The 19,264-nt window shown below is 37.3% G+C and overlaps 1 protein-coding gene and 1 non-coding gene across 6 annotated transcripts in view; one reads left to right on the top strand and one right to left on the bottom strand.

Moving 5' to 3' along the window:
* DRP2 (dystrophin related protein 2) overlaps positions 1–19,264 on the top strand; it is a 4,029,288-nt gene that overhangs the window by 3,028,382 nt on the left and 981,642 nt on the right. The window lies entirely within an intron of this gene.
* LOC122790217 lies at positions 10,501–10,666 on the bottom strand. The gene has a single exon (XR_006362970.1). It is a non-coding gene; the product is annotated as a U1 spliceosomal RNA (small nuclear RNA).

Genomic DNA, 19,264 nt, shown 5'->3' on the forward strand with positions numbered 1-19,264 from the left:
CAGGAAAACTGCAGCACCAGGAAAACATCAGTTTGGGACAAGAATGTGATATAAAAGAACTTGAGCAAAGGGAGTGTATAAATACTTGGGAACTGATGAAGCATCAGCAATAAAACATGAACAAATGCAAGTAAAATGAAGTAAGGAATATTTTAGAAGACTTAAATTAGTCCTGAAAACAGCATTGACATCGAGGCACAAAATCCAAGCTATAAGCCAATTTGCTCTTCCTGTCCTAACGTACAGATTTGAAATGACTGACTGGCCCCAAAACATGTTGAGTAGATTAGATATTAAAAGAAGGATGCTTCATGCTCACCAAATGATCTTTAAAAATCAGTGCATGCCAAGATTATATATTCCCCATTCCGAAGGAGGAATGGGCCTCCTTGAAATTGATTACATGTACAGATCTGCAATCATGGGTCTCCACACCTATCTGCTGACCTCACGAGACCCAAATGTAATGAAAGTTTTGAAACATGAGGAGAATAAGTCAAGATGACTATCCCTGCTTAATCTAGCAAAAGCATATCAGCATCATGCAGGTACGGAAATCAAACCAGAAGTAGATAAAAATCAGGCAGCAACTGAATGTGCCAAAAAACAAAAGAAAGAATATAAGGTGAAGAATCGGATGAAAAGGCAAGAAATGTGGAAAATGCATAAATGTAGTTGCAAGTGCAGAAAATTTCTGGAAGAACCTCATGTTGATCAGGAATGAATGCAGGAATGGTTAAGGAGAGGTGAAAGGTTAATACTGGTGGCTCAAGATAGTGGGCTCATACACGCTGGTTTACAAAGTCCATTGAACATGTGGGAGAAACAGACAAATGTAGGTTTTGTAAAACCAAACTGGAAACAGTCGCACACCTCATTGCTGGTTGTGACATACTAATTGCAGAAGGACTGTATACTGAAAGGCAAAATAATGTGGCGAGACTGTTGCACTGGGGATTGTGCAAACATTATGGTTTTGAAGTGGCTGAAAAGCACTGGAAACATGAGCCACAAAGCATCATAAATAATGATGGTCTACATCACATGGGATCATCCATTACCAACAATTCAAAAGATAGATGCTAGAAAACCAAATAATGGTCCAGGAAAAGAAGACAAGAGTAGCATTGATCATTGAAATCTCCACATTCAGTGACTTCAGTGTCCTGTGCACAAAGATACATAAAGTTCTAAAATATCAGGATTTGCAAGCAGAAATGAGGGCAATGTAGAAGAAAGATACCCAAATCGTTCCAATAGTAGTAGGAGCAACAGGTCTTATAAAAAAAGAGTCTAAAATCTTTAGATACGCTACCAATACATGTAACTCCATGCGAACTGCAGAAGGAGTCATTACTGGGCACATTGCGGGTGCTGCGAAGAGCACTTTTGGATTGAACACAGGAATGGTTAAGGAGAGGCAAATTCAAACCAAAAGATGAAAAGTTTATATTGGCAGCCCAAGACAGTGGGCTGTATACACACTGGTTTAGAAAGTCCATTAAACATGTGGGAGAAACAGATACATGTACATATTTTAAAACCAAATTGGAAAAAATTGCACACCTTGTTGCTGGTTGTGACATACTAATGGCAGAAGGATTGTATACTGAAAGGCACAATAATGTGGCAAGAATGTTGTGCTGGGGATTATGCAAAAATTATGGTATTGAAGTGGCTAAAAAACACTGGAAACATGAACCACAAAGCATCTACATCACATAGAATCAGCCATTACCAGCAGTTCAAAAGATAGATGTGAGAAAACCAGATATAGTGGTTCATGAAAAGAAGACAAAAGTATAATTGATCATTGAAATCACTACACCCAGTGACTACAGTGTCTTGTGTACAGAGAGACACAAAGTCATAAAATATCAAGATTTGCAGGCAGAAGTGAGAGCAATGTGGAAGATGGAAAAAAGGTAGAAAATAGACAGTTCCAGTAGTACTAGGAGAAACAGGTCTTATAAAAAAATCTACAATCATATTTAGATATGTTTACCAATAAATGTAACTGTAAGCCATGGTGGTGCAGTGGTAGCATTGTCACTTCACAGCAAAAGGTTCTCCCGTTCGATTCTCGGCTGGAGTGCCTTCTGTGTGGAGTCTGCATGTCCTCCCCATGGTCGAGTGGCATTCGAAAGACATGCATGAATAAGCGTGCCTTCATTGAAGGTTGGGCATCGAGCTGGTGCCTTCGCACCATAAAAATCTACTGCCAATCATTAGCGGACCAGAGTTCTGCTGTGGCAACCCCTAACCGGAAAAAGCTGAAAGAAGAACAACCAATAAATGTAACTCCATACAAACTGCAGCAGGAGTCATTACTGGGCACATTGCAGGTGCTGCAAAGAGCACTTTTGGCTGACAAAGATTAAAACAATACTAATTTCACAAACTTTAATAGTACTTTGACTTAGGAATAGGGTCTATTCCCGTCATGGTATTAGAAACCCAAAAGATTTGGAGAAATTAAAAAAGAAGGACAAGGTAAAAATATGAGGCAAAATCAGAGGTGAGGTGCAAAAGTCATGGACAGATAAAAGGTAGCATTCAATGACATTAGACAAATTCAGAGACAAGAGTTATGGACTTTATGTTAAATGTGATGTGCTTGTGTGACAGTGAAACAGGCGCCTTCACATTTATTTTCCACATAAAAGGAATGCAGAATGCATGGAGGTTTGAAGACTGGATTAAACAACAATGTGTAACTAAACTTAAAAATGAAAATTAGCCAAAAATTAAAAGTAAAACTGCCCTACTTTAAAAATCCTCTTTCTGTACACCTTTCTTCCTCTTACTGACTAGGTAATGGACTCTACAAACCCTGACAGGATGTCAGCATATCAGCAAGAAAGTAGAACTTCCTGCAGAAGTAATTGATGGGGGCACAGCATGTTATGGGTATGGAGGTTATTGTTTTGGAAGTGATCTTCCTTAAAATGAAAAGTGAGAATGCAAACGTAAATGACAGAAAGACAACCAAAGTAATTACTGAAGGAAAACATTTTGAAAACAGATAGTCCACTTTGATTTGTCAGTTTGCAGTTGATCTTTAAGGCCATTTGCCCTTTGTATAATAACCAACACCACTGGCAGGATTAAATATCGATGAATGTATTGCACAAAAAAAAAAAAAAGATGTTGAAGAAGTAAAGACATACAAATTTATTAAACTGTGTGTAGATTCTAAAATTTATTCTCAGATACAACAGATTACAGATACATTTACAAAATCTTATGCAAAACAGTTTGGTTCCACAAAAGGGGTGATAACTTATCCTAGGTGACACCCAGGTAACCTCAGATACTGGAATCAAATTAGATTATATTGAAAAAAAAATGAGAACACTTCAGCAAGAACTTACAGTACCATTATATTTATTATTTACTAGGTAATATAAATATGGGGAGTTTCCTCAAGATTGGAAATGTATTTATTAAACCTGTCTTTAAGGGAAAGGGGAGTAGGACAAACCCCGAGTCATACAGACCCTTAAGTCTACTTTCATGTTGATGAAAAATAATGGAGAAGGTAATATTGGATAAATTATTGTCAGAACTGGATAGGTTGGGACTTGAGACCATATATATGCATATATCGAAAATAGTCCTATTACCACCTGTAACATGATATTCTATAACAGTATAATAACAGTTATGAATAAAAAATGGTGCTGTGATATAATTTATATAGATTTAAATACAGCATTTGGCAAGGCTGTGCACAAAACACTGATCAATAAATTAGAACAATTAGGTATCTATGAACTCTTGATAAGATGTATAGCTGCATGGCTTACAAATAGAACATGGCAAGTATCATACAGGAGTTAGACAGGTAAAATTCTTGGTTACAGTCAGGGTGTCCTAGGTGCTTACTTGTTTAGATTATATCTATCAGATCTAACTTTTTCATCTGAGGTGTTCTATAGTATATATGCAGATGACCTGAAATTGGGTAAACTGATTACATGTGTTACAGATAAGCATGTTTGCAAAAGAACTTGTGTAAGCTGACCATTTGGGCACAGGAGAATAACATGCTGATAAATACATCAAAAACTAAGGATATGAAATTTGGGAGACATAAACTGAAATGTGAATATTTAGTACAGCACAGTGATTGAAACTGTTTTCATTTAAGGACCAGGGTATATGGGTAGATCCAGCTTTGAGTTTTTCCTAATCATATTAACTGATTGGTTAGTGGTAGGTATAGAACTATAGGTTATATAAAAATATTTAAAAGATTTATAAAGCCCAGGAAATCAGAAATAATGACGTCATTGTTTGTTAGTTGCATTAGACTCAAACTTGAGTATGGAATAACAACATGGAAACCTTATAAGAAAACAAGCATGAGTAAACTGGAAAGAGTACAGCGGAAATATTTGCATGTATAGGCTTCATATATACTTGGATATTGAGGATGGACATGGCTATATGCAGTCATGCTTGAAAGACTTAAGGCAAGTGGCAGACAGTGCAGCTTTTATTATTAATATTTTAAAAAGGTTATGTTTTATATAGGGGTATTGTTATGTGCACACCCTGACTGCTTTAAAGAATGTGAAAGGGTGTGATAGCAAAGATTGAAAAAGGGGAGACACAACAAAGAGGGGAACACAGAAGGAAAACATCAAGAAGTTTGTGCTGAAGGAGGTGGGAGAGGAAGGTGTTTTTGGTGGGGAAAGAAGCCACTATTTTTTCAAAATTTTTTATAAGAAGATAGTGTGGGTTGGAAGTAGGAAAGAGGATGTAGGAGTGGGGATAAGAGAATGAAGGGAAGAGAAGGAGGGGTGCCCAACAAGAGTCCCCTGGTTCAAAAGGTCTCAAATGTTTCTATTGCTAGATGGTGCAGCAGTAGAAGGCCCCGATGTTGAGGGGGCAGGGGCCTGTGGTAAGGCAGTGATCAGTGCCAATGTGGGCACTGTTTTCAGCTGCTGAATGGAAGCTTTCATAGGCTGAACTAGCCTGTCCATGACCTACTCCACTACATCTAAACCAAGTCCAGAAGTTCTGTTCAGTGATGTTTGCCAATTTGCCATGTTCCAGGGTACCTACACCACAAGTGCCACTGCCCCAACCCTGTGAGGACTTCCCAGGATGAGCACAGGGGGAATGTTCTCTATCCTGAAAAGTACGCTTCTGGGTTGCTCCTGAGGAATTTGGATCTGTAAAAAAATTAACATAAATGGTAGAGAAAGAAAATAAAGACAGACATTGAATTGCATAATTAAAATAAGAAGAGAGAAAAGGGGGGAGATAAGTTCACACATATACTGTTACACAACATTCAATTTCTTACTTTCAAACAATTTATGTTTACAAATCTTTGTTGAAACAGAATGTACAGGAAGTGCTTATGCAAACATGGGAACAATGGTATGGGAAGTGTTTTGCATACTTAGGAAGAATGAGTGTATTGCTATCCATATATCGGTGGGGTTTACATTTTGCAGTTTACTATACTAACATAAATAATAATTAGATGCCATATTTGTGCCTGATATGCATTTGTTTGCAGTATTGAACTGAAACCACCATTCAAAAACACTTGTACTTGTATACCTGCTAAAATTAGTTGCATACTGCATGTATACATTGACATATTTGTTAGATGTAGTTGCAGTAATGTACAGAAAGCAATGGAGGCCTTCATTTAATATCCTTTATAAATACTTGCAGTTATGTACAGTAATTGAATCAGTTAAAGACAATATACTGCATTTATATATTGACATATCTTTTAGATTTTGTTGCAATAAGGTACTGAAAGCAGTGTTGACCTTCAGGTACCATCCTGTATACACTCTTGAAGTCATATACAGTAATAAAACCAGTTGAAGACAGTACTGCATCTACTACTTTATTCATGCTTACCAAAGGCTTCACCCAGTCGGATCATTCTCCTACTCTGCTCGGAATTATATGTTTCCTCACATATTAGAATGAGAGAACATAAAGACAGTTGTTGTTTACTTGCACTTAACCTTTTTTTTCTTGAACATTGTTATATAACTACTAATACTCTGCAGGGAATGTCACTCACTGTTGTGCTTACAATATGTTTAAATATGTATTAATATCGGAGATCCCACAATCTACCAATATTTCCAATATTTCAAATTAGTGGTGGATCCAGGAATTTGCAAAACAGGGGGTGCAGTCTGGTTAGATGAATACCGGGATGGGACTGGGAAAGAGAGACACTGGATGTGGTGGTTGTGGAAACATTACCTTAAGAAGTTCTGACATCATATGTGGAAAGACAGCAGTATACATTCAGTCAAACCTGATGTTGCTCTAGATGTGGTAGTAGAAACAGATATTTCCTGTCCAGCACACAGCGTTCATATAGATAGAAGTATTTTCAGTGCATGCCTGGAAGAGATGATTGGTTACTTATGCCAAGCCACACTTCCATGGCATAGTGGGTATATGCACTGTTATGAACTTGGAAATAATCCCACTGAAAGTGAAAATTGCCACAAAAAATATTTAAGTATTTTTTTTTTTTTTTTAATTAAATAATGATTTATGAGGAAACAGCAAAATTAAGTTTAAGTATCACAGTAGGTAAGACATAGATGTGTAAAAATCATAAAAAACAAATACTCAGTTTAGTTATGAGCAGTGTATAAAATATTGTAACCACTGTTGCATTTTAGAAAGGATTGTAAGTCAAAATCTACATTATTGTTATGCAACATATAATATAAACCACAGGCACAGATGTTTGGATAAATTAGTAAAAGCTTCATTTAACTGATGTAGCAAATAACTAAACTCATAAAACTCTCCTAAGCAGACCATAATATTTTTGGATAGTTTATTGTTCTTGCAATGGTTTTAAGCACAATGAATTTTCTTTTAGAAGTCTTTTAATAACAAAAGTCCTACTGTACCTTGTCTGTCCTTTCAACAACTCTGTGTGTGGGAAAGGGAGGCAAGGCCTGTCTCCAGGGGTTCAGAAATGTCAATACTGGCTGTCAACTTTCTCAAGTCAAAGTCCATAGAATGGAATGGAAAGGAAAGGAAAAAGTGTTTTGAGGGAAAGTTCAAGAGAGAAAGAAAGGAAAGGAACAAGTGTGTTTCGAGGGAAAGTTTGAGAGAGAAAGACAAAAAGGAAGGGAAGAAGTGTGTTTCAAAGGAAAGTTCAAAAGAAAAAGAAGGAAAAGAAAGAAACAAATGTGTTTCAAAGGAAAGTTCGAAAGAAAAAGACAGAAAGGAAAGGAACAAGTGTGTTTCAAAGGAAAGTTTGAAAGAAAAAGAGGAAAAAGACAGAAATAAGTGTTTTTCGAGGGAAAGTTTGAGAGTGAAAGACAGAAAGGAAAGGAAAAAGTGTGTTTTGAGGGAAAGTTCGAGAGAGACAGAAAGGAAAGGACAAGTGTGTTTCGAGGGAAAGTTCTAGAGAGAAAGACAGAAAGGAAAGGAAGAAGTGTGTTTCGAGTGACAAAGACAGAAAAGTAGTGCACCTGGAGAAAAAGGTAATTCTTGTGAATAAGAGTGCCATGAGAACTTGGGGAATTGTATGCATAATATTCATAGGTTCATAGGTTCATACTAGGCTATCTGCCCTGGGCAATTATAAGCCTAGCCCAATTTTGTTTGGCTTACGCCACCCCTTGATTTGAGTATACTCTGCCCTTTTTAAGGTTTAGTTTGCTGTGCCTCTGTCTAATAGTGACAAAGAAGTAATCCCTGGGACAAACCTACAATCCCCCATCAAGATTCTTCCTGAAGAGATTCAGTGAGGTGCTCTGCCTAACATGAATTGGAATTCTGTTCCAGAGAGAAGGGAGCCTCTGGGTTATGAATCTGTCCCTCCAGCAAGTTCTATTTATTTCAGTGCTGAGGTTCAAGTCCCTCGAGCGTGTGGCTCTAAGGGATTTAGATTTACTGAGGTGGAGCATGTCCATTAATTCTGGATTGGACATAGCTTTATATGTCAGGCATAGATCGCCTCGAAGTAGGCGGTATGGAACTGAGTAGAGCTGGAGTTTTTTTAACAGAGCAGCATATGGCATCTGTTTGAGTCCCTTGATCCTCTTGGTGAGGTACTTTTGGGGTCTTTCTAATTGCTGCAGGTGTCGGGTAAGGTACATCCCAAAAGGGGCATTGTATTCTATGATGGGCCTGATGAGGGATGAGTAAAGGGGCACGATTACCTCTCTTGATCTAGATGTGAATCCTTTCATGATGAGGTGGGCTATGTAAAAGGTCTTTCTAACCACTTTGGCAATGTGGTTGTCAAAGGAGAGATTGCTATCAACTTGGGTCCCCAGATCCCCAATTACTTTCTCTGTACTTAATGGGTTACTGCCTATGTGGTAATTTGTGGGCACATTGTTTTTGCCAAAGGGTATGACTATACACTTTTTGGCATTTAGCTTTAGACCATGGCTCTGGCACCAGTTATCCGTCTCTGTGAGACCTTTTTGAAGGATGTTTGTGTCAGCTGGAGAGTTGATTATGGCGCCTAGTTTGCAGTTGTCTGCGAACTTGGTGAGCCATAGTCCTCCCACGATGGCCTGTACCTCGGAAAAGTATATACCGAACAAGAGCGGTCCCAGGGCAGAACCTTGTGGGACGCCACTTGTGACCGGTTTAGAGTCTGACATGGCTCCAGCAACTCTCATACTGTGGGTTCTGTCTTTGAGCCAGTTTGACCCATCTTGTGACATAGGGGTTTATATTTAAGCTGGGTAGCTTATCTATGATGCCAGAGTGGGGTATTGTGTCAGATGCCTTTGCTAGGTCCAGATAGGCTGTGTAGACTACCTTCCCTTCATCTATGGCTTTGGTGACTGTTTCGAAGTAGTCAACCAGGTTCAGAAGGCAGGATCTGCCCTTGACAAAGCCGAACTGGGTAGGATCTAGTGTCTGTAGGTCCCCAATGTCTTTGTTTATGAGCTCCATGATGATCCTCTCCATAGCCTTGCAGACTAAGCTAGTCAGGCTTATGGGGCGATAGTTTCCAGGGTCCGTGGAGGCTCCACCTTTGTGGAGTGGGACCACTGTTGCTGTACGCCATTCTGTGGGCACATATCCTGTAGTGAGGCTGAGATTGTACAGCTGTTTTATTTGAGGGATTAGTTCTTCTTGGAGTTCATGTAAGACGCAACCTGGGACACCATCTGGTCCCATGGAAGCAGTGTTTTTTGCTTTGGAGAGGGCAGCCTTCACCTGAGCATCAGAGATGTTTGGGAGGCAGCCCTCTGCTGGGATATATACTTGCTCTTTTTTGGGGGGGGGGTGGAGAAGTTTGCACTGAACCTGTCTGCCAGGATATTGGCGATGTCTGTGGGTTCAGTGTATTTTTTGTCATTTAGAATCAACTCAGAACAAGTCTGGGAGTTGCATCCCAGGTTCCTAACATAACTGAAAAAAGCCTTATGATTGTCTTTAGTGTCCTGAGCAATTTTTCTCTCGAAGCTGGCCTTGGAGAATTTTATGAGGGATCGTAATTTTTTGCTAGTACTGATCAGGGATGCCTTCCCTATTAGGGATTTTGCTCTATGTAGTATCTTCCTCCTTCTGTTGTATAGTTTATTTATGGCTGGGGTCCAGCAGACTGGACACCTGCCTTTGGATGTTTGGGTTTTGGTTTTGTTTGGGATAGCATGATCCATGCATTCCTGGAGATGTCCGTAGAATGCATTTATATAGGATTCTGCAGTTTGGGCCGTAGTTTCCACTGGCCCTGGGGCCTTGAAGGATTGCACTTTGGTTTGGAGAAGTGAGAGGTTCGCTTTTGAGAAGTTTTTCACTGTGGTTTTCTGGGCTGGGGGTGGGGTCGGGATGTGGACATCCAGTGAAATTAATTTATGATCTGATCTTACCAATGAGGGATATACTTCAGGTGTGGAGCATAGAGTCCCCATGTTGGTAATGATCAGGTCTAGTATGTTATCCCCTCTTGTGGGAGTGGTGACTAGTTGTTCCATAGCATTTGAGTTTATAATTTCCAGGAACCTTTGGGCTAAGGTGCTGGGGCTTGAGTAGTGCTCCCAGTCTATGTTTGAAGTTGAAGTCGCCCAATATAATGGTGTTCATCCTGAGGAAATCACCCTATTGATTGTGGTATTTCCCCTGCCATGTATGCCTTTGGTTACTGGCAACTTGTTAATGACGTATGTGGTTAGTGACAAACCTGGGTTTGAGAAAAGAAAGGAAAAGAATGAAAGGAAGAATCCTGTTTCAAGAGGAGAAAAACGGAAATGAAATGAAGAAGCATATTTCAAGAGAGGCAGTTTGAGAGAGAAAAGAAAGGAAAGGAAGAAGTGTGGTTCAACAGAGTAAGAAAGAAAATAAGTACTTTTGGAGAAAAAGGTAAGTGTTGTAAATAAGAATAATACAAGACCAAATGATTGGCTGTTTCTGAGTTAGTAGCTTGGGGAATGGGATGTACAACATTGGTTAGAAATACAGGCTTGTGAGCTAGGCATGGTAGAACAAAAGAAATACATCTGTTTGTTAGCTTAAATTAAGGGAAATGCAGAAATGCAGTCCCACACAACCATAAATTATGCAGTTGAGATTCCCACGTTTGGGAAGATCACAGAGGTCTACCCAACAGAAAAGTGCAATGGAAGAGCTTCATCCTAGGGAAAACACCTTCTTGATTGTGGTATTCCAACTTCCAGGTAAGAAAGAAGCATGTTTCAACAGAGAAAGTTTTAGAGAAAAACATAGAAAGGAAAGAAAGAATTATTTAGAGGGATTGACAAATGTTAAAGTATTGTAGAATAGGGGAAATCTCACAGAATAAGAAGAGGATCAACTGCAGAATGCTCAACAGAAAAAAAGGGAGTACCTTGATAATATACACAAGTTTAAAAACATTGGTGTTAAGTAACTATTTTTCATAATTTGATAACTCTAGAGTAGAAAAACATTTAGAACAATGATTTAGGCATCAGAAAGTTGAAAGAGCTGTCACCACACTTAAGGAGCCTGTAGCAAGGAAGGTAACAAGACATCCTGTAGAGGTATTAGAAATATTTTGGAAATCTTATGAAAGTCTGTATAAAGTGAAGAAATATGGAAATCAAGAAAAGATACAAATGGAAATGTTTATGGAAGAATTAAATATGCTAAGGTTAGAGGTAGATGAGGCCCAATTACTAATAGGATAGGAGGAGATGAGATAAAAATGTTCATCTATAACCAATGTACAGGAAAGTCCCCAGGAATAGATGGTATTCCTGTGGAAGTTTGGAAGTTAGGAGGGAAAAACTGATAAAGATCTGGAAGGTTTTGTTTAACGGTATTTTAAGAGGAGGAGAAGTACCAGTATCCTGGAAGAAAGCTGTAGTAACAGTAATACCAAAAGAGAGTAAAGATCTATCGGATCCAGTTTCATACAGGCCCATTTCAATACTAAACCATGATTATAACGTGTTCATGTCTATAATGGCTTAAAGAATGGCAAAAGTAATTCAAAATTGACAGATATGGATCAATGTGGTTTTGTGGAGGGGAGGCAAATATTTGACAGCATTAACAGAACATTGATGATCCAGAGGGAAGCAGAATGTAAGAAAATACCACTATTATCGGTGAGTCTTGATGCAGAGAAAACATTTGATAGAGTAAGCTGGGACTTTTTGAGCAGAGCAATGGAAGCATTTGTATTTCCTGATAAAATTATAAGGTTGATTACTAGGATATATGAGGGACTGGAGGTGAAAATTAATGAGGGTGGGGTCCTTTCTGATAATTTCTGCTTGAATAAAGGAATCAGGCAGGGGGTGTTCTCTTTCCCCTTTGTTATTTGCATTATATTTAGAACCATTGACAGAAAATAAAGGAATCAGAAATTCAAGGGTATAATTTGTATGGTTGTCAGGAAAAACTGGTTGTATTTGTAGATAATATTATTTTATACCTGAAAAAAAACAGAAAGGAATATTATATGGTTGTGTAACATTTTGAGACGGTTTCAAATCTTTTCAGGATGCAAAATGAATGAAGCTAAAACAAAGGCAATAGCAGTAAATTATGTGCCCATACACAAATTGGTTCAGCAATATCTATATTTTGGGGACATGATAAAATGAAGTATTTAGGAGTGGCAGCTAAAGATATGTGGGAAGAGACTAAACAAAAGACAATAGAAAATAGAAAATGGAAGCTCTGTTATATGGATATGGTTAGTAAGATACAAGCAGTTAAAATGTTTTTAGTCTCTTTAGTCTTATACATAGGTCAGGCATATTTTTATCAACCAGAGGAGAAGTTGTGGATAGCAATTAATAAATAGCTGAAGGACTTTATCTAGGGGAGGGGTGGCCAGAGTCAAGTGGAATAAGTTGATTCTTCCAGTAGAACAGGGTGGATTGGGATTACTTGATTTGAAGGGGTATTTCAGAGCTACACAGTTGGGTCTCCTATACATAGCACAAGCAGAAAACTATAATTCAAAGTAGAAAGGGATGATGATGAAACATGGGGGAAGCTCAAGAAATAAGGAGAGACTGGGATTTTGAATGCAGACCTTTAAGGAATATAAAAACAATCATATAGAATATTATATTCATAAAGTAGCAGAAAGTATTCCAAGAACAAAGCCAAAACAGGAATGGACAAAGGAGATTTTGCCAATAGGGATGACTGCAATTAGGGATACAGACAATAAGCAACAGGGGGATAGAATTTATTGGAGAATTAAGATGTTATATATAAATACTATGGAATTCATTCAAATATATTTGAATAATAACATTTTTTTTGAGAATTTATTGGAGAAAACTGGCAAAGGAACCAAGGTATTGGGAGCAAATAACTTGAGAGGGAAAGATAACAGAATGGGAAAACACCAAGAATTTATTTGGACTGCAGGTTAGAGATTGCCTTCTCTATCAGGGATTGATATCAGAGTATAGGCAAAGAGAAAGAAATAGGGGGGGGGTCCTAAATGAAAGATGCTACCATTAAAAAGGAATAACTAGTAGAGCATATAAAATATTGCATGATAACTATAAGAATCAATCAGAGGAGGTTAAAAAGGATTGTGAAGAGAGATTGGATAAGCAATTCACAAAGAAACAATGGGGGAATATATGTATATCTCCCAAATATGCAACAAAGTCTGGAAGGTTTAGGATTTTTGCTTGGAAATGTTTACATAAATATTTATAACCCAAGTAGATGCCAGAGAATTTTTCCTCAAGTAGACAGCAAATGTAGGAGGTTTGACAGGGAAGAAATGGGTAATTGGGAACATATCTTCTGGGAGTGCAGTGAGTTGGCAGAATTTAAGGATTCCCTGCAAGCTGTGCTGTCATAGATGCTGGGTGGACAGATTGGTGTGATGAGGGAGATGATTTTTTTCTGAGCTATGATGCAGAATTGTAATTGTCTATATGTGGTAAGGCCTTGCTGTGTCTAATTACAGTGGTTGCCAAAAAAGCAATTACTAGAAAATGGAAATCAAACTCTAAACCAACTGTATTAGAAGAAGTAAATATAGTAACAACTGGAACTGAGGTCTTTAGAAAAGGGTAGGAACAAACTACATGGGAAAAAATGGAAATTGTGGGAACAATACATACAGAGGAGGAATACGGTTTAAAAAGGCAGGACTTACATGAGGTATGTAATGTTTGACTGAAGATGATTGGGGAGATTATAAGTGATGTATAATGTCTGCAACTGTGAGTGTGTCATTATGGCTTGTGACGGAAAATGCTTGCAACTAGGATTGTGTCATTGTGGTTTGTTTTCATTTATATAAATGTATGATTGACTATGTTGTAAGTGATAACAAAATAGTCCAAAACAAACATATTAGCAGCTAAAGGTGTTCCGTGAAAGAAAAGGCAATGCTGTAAATAAATCAGGAACGATCCATCCTGAATGGTGCACCTTTTTGTGTTTTTATATATTTTCTACGGATTTTTATTGAGGGTTCATTTTAATAAAGGATTTCAAGAGTTTTGGGATGTCCATGGTAGTTCATTTGTGATTTATTCGCAGCATGTTGTAAGTGATGGTTTAATAAATATGTTTCTTGTCTAAAAAAAAAAAAAGAAAGGGCAGCAACTGAATAATTTGTGTAATCAAATTCCTGAAATGCTACACATCAGATTAGCAAAGCAAATGACTGGAAATACAGCAGTGGAAAATACTGAAGATAATTCAAAACTGAGGATTACTCATACTTCTCAAATGTACAGATTTTTGCAGAATGCCTAGATTTTTACCTCATATTTTTGGTCTGTTTTTCACAAAATTGTGGTTTTCTGGCAAATTGGTGGCAAATCATTAAAGATTAAAGTTAGAAAATAATGATAGACATTTGAGTTTCAGACTTCATACCCTTCAGAAAAATTCATGCTAATGCAAAACCTGCTATTCTACCAACTTTCTAAGGTTGTAAGAGCAGTATTTAAAAATTGCCCCTGTTTTGGGGCCTTTGTCCCACTTTTATTTATGGCTTTGTCCAGATTTTCTTGCTCTAAGAGGTTGAGAGGTATGGGATCACTCAGAAACATTTTTGTAAGCATACACATCTGGTTTCCCATTGCTTAAGCCAAGTGATTTTACAAAAACACATGTGCCTTATTTATTTTGCAGTTAACTGACGCAGAGTTTGAACTTTTGGAAAAATAAAAATCCTGACAGCTGTTAAAAAAAAATCTGAAAATTCACAATGGAATAATACTTTAGTAAAAAAAAAAAGTGTCTAAAGGAAAACATATTTCCTCCACAAAGGATTTAAAATAGTAACCATTTTGAAATAAATATAAAGGAAACTTAGTAAGAGTATGTTTGTTGAAAGTCATGGTTGCAGTAAAGCTCATTAACACTGAGAGCTGCTCCTAAAATTACAGTTCACCCATACACTACCTCTGCCAGGATTGCTAAACATATGAGGGTCTTGGTTGCAGAGGATCACCCAAGCAAACTGAAATGCTCTTAAGAACAAAATGCAGTTGTGTAGTCACCATCCCTTAAATGCAATCATTTTGCTGCAGGTAACAAAACAACTTTAGCATTTCTGCACTTACTAAAGAATACAGCACCGATATGGATACAATTGAATCAGTGAATAATAACTCTTAACTTATTTGCTCAAGAATTCTGATCAAAGGCAAAAATAATAGGGGAGGAGAGACAGGGGTCCAAAATTAAGGGAATGTTTTTTTTAATATGGTAATTTACTTAAAAGGTTAAAAGAACAGCAGATTCTGCATTGAGTTGCATTTTCTGAACTACTGAATGTATGATTCCCTAATGTCTGGCATTACTGACTCCTGTAATCCTCTGCAATTTACCTGAAAATCAAACATTTTAGCAGAGGCAGGGCAAAAATATAAAGCAAAATCAAGAACGTTCTGCAAAATAAGGGACAGCTGTGAGAGGTATGAATGAAGGACTTATTACCACTGCTCTTCAAGTCAGACATAGCTGGCAGCCCCCCTTCAGCTGTTAAGAAGGCTGGCATTTACTTTCTTATTGCAGCATGCCGTGGAGGTTAAAAATGGGTCAGTACAATTTGATGCATGCATTTTGTTGTTGTTTCATTCAAATATATGTAGATGTAGTAGACAGCACCACTTTGCATTTTATTCTATTTTAACTGATGGGGAGCACTTTCTTCTTACCAGAAGTATATAAATGATAAATGAATAAATAAATAGCAAGTAGCTATAGGAAAGGCAAGTCAAGGGTGTATAATACTAATAATAATAATTGTAAACTAATAATTGTGCTAACAGTTTAAATAATAGAAGACCTCTGGCTGCAATTGCATAGCCAAGCAAACTGGACACATACTGTGCACAAACCTATTGCTCATCTTCACAGGTTATATTAGCACATATTGTTCTGGTTTGCTCCTAGAACACACTCCTGAATTATTAAAAAGCTGTAAAGTTTCCCTTTCAATCTTTGAATCATTTCCCTTGGACTTACGAGTTTTCCATACATTTATTTATCTGGAAATCTGCCACTTAGATGATAACATGGTACAGTGAGTATTTAACAGAAGAAAGAAGAAAAAAACATGCATTTAAAATATAGTAATAATGGAGCGTGTACATTGCAAAGGGAATGTGTACATGATACCCCTCAGCTGTCCAGATTTTTGCCTCATATTTTTGGTCTGTTTTTCCTAAAATCTGTAGTTTTCTGTCAAATCACTGGCTAATCACTGAGGACTGAAGTGAGAAAATAATGGCAGGCATTTGAGCTTCTGACTCCATATCCTTCAGAAAATTTGTGCTAAAGCACAACCTGTAATTCTATCAACTTTCTAAGTCTGTGAAAGCAATATTCAAAAAGTGTTCTTATACTTGGGCCTTTGCTCCCCCCATTATTTTGGCTTTGTCCAGATTTCTAGCTCAAAGAGGTTGAGCGGTATGGTGTACATTAAAAAGAAACTGTCTTGTTTTGAAACAACTCATTCACTAAAATAACATCATTAAATGGAGAATACCATACCTCTCAAATGTCCAGAGATTTGGCTCATATTTGTGGTCTGTTCCTCATAAAATATGTGGTTTTCTAGCAAATTACTGGGATGATCTAAAGATTGAAGTCAATAAGTAATGGCATACATTTGAGTTTCAGAGTTCTAATCCTCTAGGAAAATGTATGTTAAAACAAACCTTGTTACTCTGGCAACTTTCTAAGTTTACAACAATAATATTTAAAATATGTCCCTATTTTTGAGCCTTTGTACCCCCATTTTGCCAGGCTTTGTCCAGATTTTCTTACACTAAGAGGTTGAGAGGTATGGAGAATACTTGTATTGCACACACACACACACACACACACACACACACACACACACACACACACACACCTTACAATACAATAAATACAGACACACAGAATATATGATGGTAGGAAGAATAATGAACATTATAAACCTGTTCTGTACATAAAAAAACACTTGTGTGATCAGCAGTACAATTTGCGTAAAACAAAGCAGACAGCAAAATGTATGATTTTATTAGGAGTCTGCAATTTTTACAGCACCGTGCAGCTGAATGTTTAAATGCCTGAAAGTTCCATAAAGACATTTTCCGTCTTGTAACTAATAACCAAACGCACCAAAGCCATTGCTAAACAAGAGGGGCACCACCAAATAAAAAGGATAAAATCATCCACTGTATTGCACATACAAATGACAGTTGTTTAGTGATCTTCAACAATTGAAAGCATTTGGTGTTTAGTATCACCAATTTCCTCTTATATTTTGACTTCATTTACTGAAGATCACTAAACAACTGACATTTTATATGTAATACAGTGGATGCTTTTACCACCTTCATATTTTATTCCATCCCTGTCATTTACCAGTGGCCTTTGTAAATTCCTAACCGATCAATTATTAATCTCCCATAACTCAACACTCAGTACTTATCAAGGACTTACTTCACAGGAAGCCTGAAGGTCCAGATTAAGGAGCACATTTGTTCCAGCTGCAGAATCCTCCAGGTAGTTTTAGTGATCTGGGAAATCATTGTACTGTGCAGCTGCAGTGTGCTCACATAATGACTGAGTGAGGCTGCAAGGAAGAGGTTGGGCTGCCACCCCCCAGCAGTATACAAATGTACCATACCAATGTATCACTTTTGACGGTACATTGTTTTCAAGTTTAAAGATTTGCTGAGTTTTTTTTTTTTTGTGGTGCATGCTTTTACTGTATATAAGTTAAGGTAGCAAAAGGGGGAGGCGCACACCCCTGCGCCAAATCCTAAATCCACCATTGCAAATTATAAATAGCAGGACTGCATCTTCCTTCAAATTGTTGCCTGTTTTGGAGGAGGGTGTTATCTGTATACTTTCCATGCTCTTTCAGTTTAGGTTCTACTTTAAACTGTTATGGTTTGCATACCTAAATTGTATTTTCATGTAATAGTCTGAATTTTGTTCCAACAGAAGCTGTACACATAGAGTAAAATGTAGCAAGGAAGTTTTCAGTTCCTTTCAATTCATCCTTCATTAAAAAAAACATAATAGCATTGCAGATGATACAGTAGATATATTTCAGGACAATAATATGTGCTTTGATAGTTTTCTGCCTAATAACTGTAGGCATATAAAGGGGTGGTTTAAAAATGTATACAGAAATGCTAAAACTGGTTATGTCTCATTAAACTATATGCTGGTCATTCACTTGACACTGGAACCTCCACCCTTTCCCCAATCTCCATTCAAGACTAGGGTGTGGTGCATGACTGGGTTCAGATATCTTGTATGTGGAAGAACTGACTGACTGTCTTATACAATTACTATACTTATAAATATTTTCTGGCCTATACAAACAAAATCCTTTCTTTATAAAAATTATCTGATGTACTTTAACTACAACCAAGGTAATGCAGCACTACAAATGAATTTATGTGGCAATGCAAATATTGTTTGTTTGTGTATAAATACATGTTTATATGCATGACAAAATAGGTGTAAGTGTACTCGTGCAGGTGTATATCTATAATTTACAGATATATGTATACTTAGAGCTATTTCTTTATTCATATATCTATATTTCTTAAGTCATACATATACATTTGTATTTATACAGACAATTATGTTATCACATAAACATTCAATACATTTGTATACAGATACAGTTCTATGTACAGAAATGTTTATGCTTTTTTTGCATTATTATAATAACATTATAGATACATATTTGCAGCTAACACATATTTCTTCTACCAGATACCTTTATTTATGTAACTTTATGATGGTTTATTTTTTTAAACATATGCTTAATATGACCTAAAAAGTTTAAAGAGAAAATAGTACTTAAAATTGAACTTGGGCCTTCTCGCTGCTATCTGGTTAACCTACTCAGCCAGTTAGTCTAGCCTACACTTCTGTAGGTCATCATACCTGTGATGACACTGTTGGCTGGACTGGGTGTTCCCTGTCATGAATGACATGTGTTACCCAACTCCTGCCAGATGTCTGTTTTTTTACACTTACTAGCCCTTACACATGCCTGGATCTTATCCAGGTATTAGTCACTCAGACAGTAGGGCATTATTTTACTTATCTGACTAGCATGGGTTGTGGTCTCATGCCTTCACATGTTGCATTCATTGCTCTAAGCGCAAGTACCAAAATGAAGACAGTATGATCAGAGCTGTGGTTCACAGGTTTAAAACCATCCCTCTGGGGACTGACATCACCCCAACCAAACCCAATTAACCAGCATGGGCATTAGAACAGGTACAGTTATTATTGGCAAGTTTGGTTTGATCAAAAATGCTTTGCCACCTACATGTAT

The sequence above is a fragment of the Protopterus annectens genome, chromosome 15.part0 (genome assembly GCF_019279795.1).
Source record: "Protopterus annectens isolate FY-2018-M chromosome 15.part0, PAN1.0, whole genome shotgun sequence".
NCBI lineage: Eukaryota > Metazoa > Chordata > Ceratodontiformes > Protopteridae > Protopterus > Protopterus annectens.